This window comes from Benincasa hispida, chromosome 10 (genome assembly GCF_009727055.1).
Source record: "Benincasa hispida cultivar B227 chromosome 10, ASM972705v1, whole genome shotgun sequence".
Classification (NCBI taxonomy): Eukaryota; Viridiplantae; Streptophyta; class Magnoliopsida; order Cucurbitales; family Cucurbitaceae; genus Benincasa; species Benincasa hispida.
In genome coordinates this window covers 50,748,697-50,759,652 of record NC_052358.1, presented here as the reverse complement: position 1 = coordinate 50,759,652, position 10,956 = coordinate 50,748,697, and positions in this window count along the sequence as shown.

The following is a 10,956-nucleotide window of genomic DNA, read 5'->3' as shown; positions in this document are numbered from 1 at the left end:
TATATATTTGTAATTAAATTTTTTATACTTTAATTTAAGAAAACATTAATTATAATTTGATGGTTTTATATTATTTTATATCTAAGTGAAAATAGAAAAACTACTCAAGATTATGTCAACATATATCTACGCACTTGAACATATAAAAATTATTTAAGCGACCATTATGGAAAAAAATTAAAATACATTATGTGTTCACTGTAATTAAAGATGATCTCCAAAATAATATTAAATATAGCTAAAAAGAGTTTCCAAATAAATAGTCTTCGCTAAAGCTAATCGTGGATTAAAATAATTGTAATCTTTAACTATAATAATAGGAGATTCACATAATAGTCCACTCACCCAACTCAACTTGAGGCGCAAACGCTCCTAACTAAAAGGTGGTAGAAATGAGAGAGTACATCCAATCATTTTAATAAAGTGTATTAAGGATGGTTTATGGAATAAGTGTTTTTTAAAATAAAACAGACTTTTCTATAGAAAGATTTAGAGAAATGACTTGCTTCACAAATATCCTAATCTTTAATTATACATCATAACTATATTTTTGTGTATTTTTTTGACATTTTTAATCTTGTGATATATTCTCTCTCATATTCAATTTTGTAGTATTTTATAATTAAAATATTAAAAAAAATTGAACCATATTTAGTATTGATTATTTAGAGATTTTATTTTTTGAATAATCATTAATTCCTACATATTATAATTAATTATGAGTTCAAATTTAATGATTTCTTATTTTATTTATTTCTAATTTGATGTATTTCCCTAATTAGCTTCCTACCGTTTATGCTAAGAATCTCAATTCATTTTGCATCCCACGGTGAGTTAAATGTATTTAGAACAAGTACAAACTTAAGATTTTTATATAATATTGTTAAATTTTTGTAGTGAAAGAAAGTGAAACATTTGAATATTAAAACATAAACAAATGAATTTAATTATGTAGATTAAAATAATTAAATTCAAAGTTAGAAACTTTCAAATTGGATTGAAACATCAAATTAAAATGATGTTTCATGTACAAATTTCATATGTATGAAAGTTAAATTTATAGTTTCTTCAATTTGAACAAATTATATTTGATTTTTGTCAAGTAACAACTAAATCGAGTTAAATTTGACAAATGTTTCAATTTTTTTTAAGTTTATTTTATATTTTGGAGAGTTACTAAGTTAGTAGCCTATAAATAGCAACTTGTTTATTCATTTATATAATCTCATTCCAAATTGAAGAGTTCTCTCATTTTTTTTCCCTCTCTTTTGTTCTTGAGTTGAGGTGAGAACAAAAATCCAAGAGTTCTGCCAGATTCGAGTAGTCCGAGGTTGTAGTTCTACCAGACTTAGTTATTGTATCATGTTGAAATGATCGTTGTAGTCTGCTTGCTGCTCGTGTAGAGCGAATAATTATCTTCAAGACAATGCTTATTAGAACCGTGTCTCGACTACATTTTGAGTTTTTAAAGGTTTTGAGATTCTTTCAAGTCTTTAGTTATTTTCATATATAAGCCTTATTACATTTGATTTTCGTTTGAATTTGAATATTATACATTGAGTATATTGTTGAGGTGTAATCAGTTTCCTAGAGTATTCAGTTTTATATATACTATTTTCTCCCATCAATCTGAAAACAATTACATATCTGAACTGATGGCTGCAAATCCTCCACCAATGTTTCCACTTCTGCCATGATGGGATTGCCTATTGTCAAACCGCATGCTTAAAAAATAGAGAAGTTCAAGGGAGACAACTTCAAAAGATGGTAACAGAAGATGATCTTCTATCTCATTATACCGAATCTTGCTCATATTTTGAAGGAAGATTGACCAATTATCCACTAGAAGCTGTAACTCTTGAAACGGAAGCTGCAAATCAAGCATGGATGCATTTAAACTTCTTGTGCTATAATTACATACTTGGCGGTCTTGAACACAATTTGTATAATGTCTATTGCAATGCCTACAATATATCAAAACTATTGTGGGAGGCATTAGACAAGAAGTACAAGCTAAAAGATGCTATTACTAAGAAATTCCTCGTGGAAAAATTCTTAGATTACAAGATGATTGATATCAAATCTATAATCAGATGGAAGAATTGCAAAGTGAAGTATTGGATGTCAGTGAACTATTCCAAGTTGCTGTTGTGATCGAGAAGTTGCATCTTTTCTGTAAGGACGTCAAATGTTATCTCAAGCATAAACGAAAGGGGTTATCCATGGAGAACCTTGCGGTGAAACTCCGTATAGAAGATGATAATAGAAAATAAGATAAAACTCCATTGGAAGTTGAAACCAAAGCTCATATTGCTGAAACTTCAAAGCATAAACCCAAGAAGCAGAGTTTAAGAAGAAAAATATGAATCATGGGTCAATGAATGATGCTAGTAAGAGCATTTGAGGAAATTGTTGGGTTTGTGGTAAGAGTGACCATACTGCTACTATGTGCAAATACAAAAAGGAATAAAGTTCCAACAATCAGACCAACGTTGTGGAGAATGACGATCTGGTTGCCGTCATCTTTGAGTTAAATATGGCTTAAGATACTAAAGGTTGGTGGATTGATATAGGTACTACTAGGCACATTTGTAAAGACAAGTCATTGTTCGTTACATATGAGAAGCAAAATGGGAGTGATAAATTGTACAAGGAAAATGCTTCAATTGCCTCTGTGGAAGGCAAGGGAAAGATCCTACTGAAATGGACTTCTGGAAAGATACTTACCTTTAATGATGTATGACATATGTCATAGATTCGAAAGAATCTGGTTTCAGGAATTCTATTTAATAAAAATGGGTTCAAGCTTGTATTTGAGTTAGATAAATTTATTCTGACAAAAGGGGGTATGTTGTGGGAAAAAACTATCTAAGTGATGACATGTTCAAACTAAATGTACTGGCACAAATGCCAAGAATAATAATAATATCAACTCTTCTGCTTATATTGTTGCTCAGATTACTGAATCAGTTGGGACGCTTGAAGTGTCCTTGTTGCCACCATCTTTTGATTTTACTGACCTGAGTAGTGGAGTAACAGGCATCGATCCTTATGTTGAGTAGCTAAGTCCTCGAACTTCAAGCCAAAGTATGACGTTGAGCTCTTTAATGTATGAACTTGCTAATAATTCTTCTGAATGTGAACAAGAGTCTATTGAGTCTCACCTGGAGACCCAGGCCCGTGTGCTAGTTGAGATGGATCCTATTTCTCAGCTTGCAAATTCCATGCCTTCACTAGAGAGCCGACTAGAGTTACACATCGTCTATATTACTGAGGTCGAGTTCGTTGAGAAGTTCTATCCTTTCATGAGTGATGATGAAGATGCATATCCACTTTCATGTCAAGAAAAAGTCAGTGAGGTTAAATAAATGCTCGCGCTTTATCTCGAGGAGCCTCATGTGATAGAATTAGAGGCCACCAAGCCTCGTTCTGTTCTTCATTTTGGCATCTCATACATTTTTTAATATTGCTCATCTTTTCCTTGCAAGTCAGTGTCTTTATTTTTTGCAGAGTCAATCCTTCAGTCTTTTGTTTTATTTCCTATTTCTTTTATAAATCTAAAAAACCAAAAAGACCTATCTGGTGCCTTTTAAATGATGAGAAGCCTTATAGCCTTGCCGGACTATATCAACTTATCTAAGAAAGAACTAGAGAAATATGAGAATTTCTTTGTACTATGATAGGGGAAAGGTCACGTTGTGCAACTGGCGTTAAAAATTTGCCATTCTTAGAGGGAGTTAGGTGAACAAATTTATTGCAATCTTGTATTGTTTTTTTCTTAGTTAGTTTTTGTTTTTCTTTTGTAGTTGCCTCTTCTTGCTCCTAAAAAAAAGAAGAGAGAGAGAGGAAAAAAAAAAAGAAGAATCAAATGAAATCGCGCCCTCTTACCACCATCCCATGTTCAAGAACATTTTTTGGGGAGTTTTTCCTGTTCCCTTGAATCTTTTTATTTCATAGAGCTTAGAGTAGAGATACATTGGTGACGATGTATCAATTTAAGTTGGGGGTGGGGTGCATGCTAGGTAATTTTTTATAGCTTGGGGTCCTTAAGCAATGTGCTCGGACTATGTTTGTGTACTTACATGTTTGCTTGCTTTGTTGCTTATTTGTTATGATGAATAGTTGATGACATATTCTTTTTGTGATTAAATTTGTATGAGATAATGTTGGAGAGCATGATCATGAATTTTAGCCCAATTTTAAAAGTTTTCTTATATCACATGCACTTTAAGTCATTATTCTTGCGAACTTAGAGTTCTATTATTTGGTTTGGATTTCTGTTGTCACCTTGAAAGGCCCAACTTTGACTTAAGAGTAACATACTTGTCTTAGAGCAAAACTAGAAAATGTAGATAAAAAAAGCCTAATGTGTGTGATTAAAAAAATAGTTGCTGAAAAAAGGGTAAGTTAAAGGGGGAAAAAAGAGTGAAAAAAAAGCATTGCTAGCTAGCATGAAGGAAATCATACATAAGTATTTCCATGAGCAGTGGAATAATCATTCCAAATTCCATTCGAAATTGAACACAAACAATTACAATCACAAAACGGGAACTAACAGGTTATACAACATACGAAATTACAACATGCTTTAAAATAAGATCAAGGAATAGAGTATCATATCTTTGAAGACTCATTCTTAAAACTCCCTCGATCATGAACTCTTGTTCAATCTCCAAGACAGTAATACATGAACGCTCAAACAAAATGATTGCAACACAGCACGATCAACAATGAACACGAACTCAATGAACATCACAACGAACGATCTCCAAAACTTCGAACTCAGTCGATTTAAGTGAGGACACTACTACAATGGTTACCTTGATATTCTTCGTATGAGAATTCAGGAGGGTGGGCTCTATGGACTTGGTTAGAGGAAGAGAATGGAGGAACAACAATCGTGTAGACGATTGAGCAAGTGGGAGATGAGAAATATTTATCGTATAGACGAATGCTCAATCGTGTAGAAGATGACAGCCTATCGTATAGACAATGCACTGCAATCGTTTAGCTACGACCATCTGAGTGAACTATCGTATAGTGACACTCCACAATCGTTTAGTCTCTCTATGAGCTATCGTTTAGTGAAACACTTTCACTTGATAGCATTCCATGATTTTTTTCCGAATCAAGTAACTCTTCTAAATTAAGAAAACATTTTTCCTTTTATCTCATGGTTACCATAAAACCACAAATAACCTCCCACTCAATTGGTTATTAGAGAAAAAGAGATAATTATACAATAATTAATATTATTATAAATAAATATGATAACCAACTTACCATATTATATTTATAACCTATAGTTTTAATATTTCATCTCATGAAACATATAAACCATAATTCTTTTTCTATTTTATGGTACTTAATATAAATCACATTTACATTAATCCTCCATTTGATGTATCTCATACATCACATTGATTATCTCATATATAATCGAATTTTCTCTTATCAGTTTGAACATTTCAAATCAACCATAATAACTGATTCTCAACTTGAATCCCTGAATTTCCTCTTGTCCTAATGCCTTAGGAGACTAATATACAATACATGAAAAAAATACAAGTACAATATACAATAAACTACGACATACACTATACCCCAGTACCATCTCCCACTTGCCCTAGACAAGAAGCAGCATGTCCCGTAGACCCAGACTCTCCAGATTACCCTCGAACACTTTAGCTGTGAGAGCCTTTGTAAATGGATTAGCATCGTTGTGCTCCGACGCGATCTTCGTGACTACCACATCACCGCGATGCACAATCTCCCTGATCAAGTGATATTTTCGTTTGGTATGCTTGCCTTTACGATGACTCCGAGGTTCCTTTGAATCTACCACAGCCCCCTGTTATCACAATAAAAAGTGATCCATATCCATATTTGGAACAACTTCCAAATCTATAAGAAATTTCCTCAGCCAAACAGCCTTCTTAACAGCTTCACAAGTGGCTACATATTCGGCTTCCATAGTGGAGTCTGCAATGCATCCTTGCGCTATGCTTCGCCACATTACAACCCCTCCATTCAGAGTGAACACTGACCCTGATGTCGATTTACGTGATCGATCAGTCTGAAAGTCAGAGTCTGTGAATCCTGTAAGGATCAAATCCTTATCTCCATACACGAGCATGTAGTCCCTCGTTCTCTAAAGATACTTAAGGATCCTTAGGACATTGATCCTTAGACAAAATGATTCCATGCCTGAAGGGTAACAAATCCCTCTTGGAATCCTGCATCTTGTACCTGATCAACATATGATCGATGTACGATGCTTGAGACAAGGCTAACTTCTTGTTCTTACGATCCCAAATAATCTAGATCCTTAGAACATACTGTGTCTCTCAAAATCTTTCATTTAGAACTGGGAGGCAAGCCACTTTTTAATGTCTGTCTTAAACCCTACATCATTTCTAATGAGTAGAATATCATCTACATACAATACCAGGAAAGCTACTGAGCTGTTGATGATCTTCTTGTAAACACAAGGCTCATCAACATTCTGATCAAAGCCAAACAATTTGACCGCACTGTCAAATCTAATGTTCCATGATCTAGATGCTTATTTTAGCCCATAAATAGACCGATTAATCTTGTAAACTATTTGCTCTTGATCTAGAATAATGAACCCCTCTGATTGAGCCATGTATATGGTTTCCTCAAGATTACTATTAAGAAACGCAGTCTTGACGTCCATTTTTCATATCTCATAATCATAAAATGTGGCTATGGACAGGAGTTTCCTGATAGACTTGAGCATGACAACAAGTGAGAAAGTTTCCTCATAGTCCACTCCCTTGACCTTGGTATAACACTTTGCCATGAGTCTCGCTTTAAAGGTTAACACCTTTCCATGTACACCTCGTTTTCGCTTGAAGATCCACTTACACCCTATAGGTTTTACCCTATCAGGCTGATCCACAAGTTCCCAGACATTATTGAAGTACATAGACTCCATTTCCTGGTTCATGGCTTTAATCCACTCATCTTTGTCAACATCCCCCATCGTTTGCTTAAAAGACAATGGATCCTCGATCCCATCATCAGAAATGATGTTCTGAGCTTCAGTCAAACCCACGTAGTGTTTTGATGGGTTCATAACCCTCCCAATACGACGAGAAAGTCTCAACTCTTGAGATGGTTGACTAGATGAACCGACCTCAACAACTCTTATTGATCTGTTAGTCTGTTCTACAACTCTTGTTGAACCCTTAGTAGTCTCATTAGAAGTCTCATGTAAAACAAGCTTACTTCATGGCTTATGATCCCTGATGTGGTCTTCTTCCAAGAAGATAACATTTGTAGAAACAAACACTTTGTTCTCACTCGGATCATAGAAGTATCCACCCTTTGTTTCTCCAGGGTATCCTAAAAAGAGGCAAACTTTCGAACGTGGTTCCAACTTCTTCGGGTTAGTCACAAGCACGTGGTTCAGACATCGCCCAAATCTTAAAGTGGCATAAACTATCTTTACGGCCTCTCTACAACTCAAAAGGTGTTTCAGAAACACTTTTCATGGGAATATTGTTCAAAATATAAAATGCAGTCTCCACTGTAAAACCCCAAAACGAGTCTAGAAGATGAGCATAATTCATTATAGACCGAACCATATCCAACAAAGTTCTATTTCTCCTTTCTGATTCACCATTCTGCTGAGGTGTACCTAGGACCGAGAGTTGGGACGTAATTCCATGTTTTATCATATAGTTCTGGAATTGGAGATCCATATACTTTCCACCACGATCAGATCATAGTGTTTTTATCTTTTTACCTAACAAGTTTTCAACTTCAGCCTTATACTCCTCAAACTTGTTAAGGGCTTCAAACTTATATTGTATTAGGTAGAGATACCCATACCTTGAATAATCATCTATGAAAAAGATAAAATATTAATACCCACCTCGAGCTCTAACACTCATCGAACCATAGAGGATCTGAATGTACAAGCTTCAAGGCTTCCTTAGCTCTAAAACCTTTTCTAATAAAAGGTCGTTTGGTTATCTTGCCTTCGAGGCATGATTCACGTACCGACAAGGAGTTTTCTTCTAAATTCTTTAGAAGTCCACATTTCATAAACTGCTCAATCCTATTGAGGTTGATGTGACCTAACCTTAGATGTCAAAGATGGACATTTTCCTTAGGAGAAACTTTTGGTTTTTTAGTTGTTGTCGCCGTACTGAACATTTCAGTATTAATCAAGGATTTTATGACTAACGACCTTAGTACATATAAATTACTTTCCATTGAACCAAATCTCCATACCATTCTTGAAAATAAACACTTTACTCTCAGAAAAGGAGACGGTATAGTCTTGTTCAATGAGACAAGAAACCGAGATTAAGTTCCTTTTAATATGAGGAACTATAAAAACATTATCTAGTAACCGATAACATTTCTTGTCCAAAAATAACTTCAACTTGCTTACAGCAACAACTGAAACAACCTCACGAGTATCGACTCAAAGGGTCATCTCTCCCTGTGGCAACGTTTTCCAGGAACTAAATCCTTGGTAAGAGGAAGTGACGTGATTAGTAGCACCCGAATCAAGGATCCAGGCAGAATCATCATTCTCTACCAAACACGTCTCCAAGACCAATAAATCATATTTATTGTCTTTAGACTTTCTCCTCTTTTGGAGAGTAGTGAGATCAACATCAGAATCTAAATAAGCTCCAAGTTCTATTTCAGAGAATACTTCTCATCGATGAATTTAACAGAGTCAGCAACACTTGCTTTCTCTTCCTAGAGGTTAACTTGGGAATTGACACTACTGTTGTCTTTGTCATCCATCCCTTTGTGCTCGAAAAGTAAGAACTGATGTTCAAATAAATCTTGCAACGAGTCCATGATCTCACGTGCAATGACCATGTTCTCAACCCTTTTGGCCAAAGCATCAAGTTTGCTAGCCAATATGTGAAGTCGAGCGAATGAATTAGCCTTCATCCACACCTCATATGCATTATGAACACTTTGCAATGCGTCAAGGGTTAGGACTTGAGGACACTCCTCAATCATGAAAAACTCAAGGCGTTTACCACAAAATATGTTTTAACGGACTCTTTCCACTGTATGAAATCGGTCAAACCAGAGGTATTTAACAGAAAATCAAACATATTGCTGAAAACAAAAACACATTGACCTACGTTAGGTTTTAGGCAAATACTCATTGAAAAAACATACAACATCTAATATGGTTTAGCAAAACTAACATGAACCCCGTGTGACATCTAGTTTCTCAATGACGCTTCAAATATTTAGGACAAAAGCTATGGAAGGGTGGTCAATTTATCCTTACTCTGAATTGAGACATTCTCAACCAGTCGTTAATACTAGAACAACTCTTGCTTCTATGACGACTAGCCATCATTGATTTGGTCAAGAAATTATTAACTTACTTAGCAATTTTCCGTAAATGTGACCCATCATTTTAGGCCCTAGAGTTCCGCCCCAAGCACCCAATCCGAAGGTAAAAAATTCGATTGGGGCAAAATCTAAATTGACCCTATCCATTTCTGGAGTTGACCTTGATATTGACCAACCACACAAAACCCATCCGAAGGGGGACGCTCCCAAGGCGCCATAGGGAGTGTAATAATGATCTCACGGTGTGAACCAATGAAGGAGACCGCAGGACATGTTGACACGCACCCTTCACCCACTTACTATAAACACTGTCTCTGTCCACTTGATATTGACTCATACAAACACCACCTAAAGGGGGATGCTCCCAGGGCACCCGAGGCCAAGCATGAATCTCACGACGTGATCATTCAAGGAGAAACGTGAGTGGAAGCATTGACATATCATATACATCTCTTCCTCCCACTGAGTATTTTATATCCTAGGGTTTAGTTTATTTAGAAAAATATGGCTAAATATTTTAAATAAATGACTTTTTAGGTTTGTCGAAGAGTAACTTTTACCTTGGAAAGTTGAACAACTTTTGATCATCATCCATTAAACTCTTTAACGGAGTCTTTGATCAACTGTCGCATGCTTGTAGAAAATCTATCTAATTCACCTTTCTTGGTAGGGATGTTTCATTTTCGTCAGCTTAAGTACCCCAGCTTAGACAAAACCCGCCTTAGACAAAATGTCCCTCATAGATAGATTTAATACAATTTTAATCTTTTATACCAATCAATTTAATTCTATTAAACTGATTTAAAAAGATTAAACTAGGTTGTTAGTCCCACTAGAAGTTTGAATTTAGGTCTATCTCAATCCAATTTTAAAACCCTTTTTAAACATGAATTTGTCTAAGTTCGCGTGCAACTCTTTCTAATTGATTTTAGTTCTAATTTCCATTATAACGCTTATAATAGAAACAACCAAAACCATCCACAACGCTAAGCAAACACATATAAGGCATTCATAACAATTACAAATAGCCTAAGTGTCATGCTCCATGCATTGTTCATTTGTTGCTACTTTTATATAATACTTATATAACACATCAACGAACCAAGGAAATATATTTCCATTCACCCTTATACTATAACACTTATAATATAAAGATGATGCATGAATATGCTTACTGCATACATAAATATAACTCTTATATTTCATGATGCATGAGCATGCTTTCTTGTAATTTCATCATGCCATATTGTAACACTTATAATACATGATGCATGAATAATTGCACAACCTAAGGTGGGTTTCAAATCTATATTTCATACACTATGCCATATAAATCACATACATCTCATGTATATTAAACAAAAGTTGATGAATCGGGACAATTAGCCTCAAATCCAAAAAACTAAAGCAAACTATTACAAATAGCAAATAGTCTCTGGTTCAAATAGGTGAATCGGGTCTTGAACTGTCCGGCCGAAGTTCGCGTCTCCTTGATCATGTACCAAAATCCTTGTGATTGCCTACACGAAAGAGTAAACATTTTACTCAATCGTTTACCAATGCTTCCTGAGTTAAACAATCGTTTAGCAA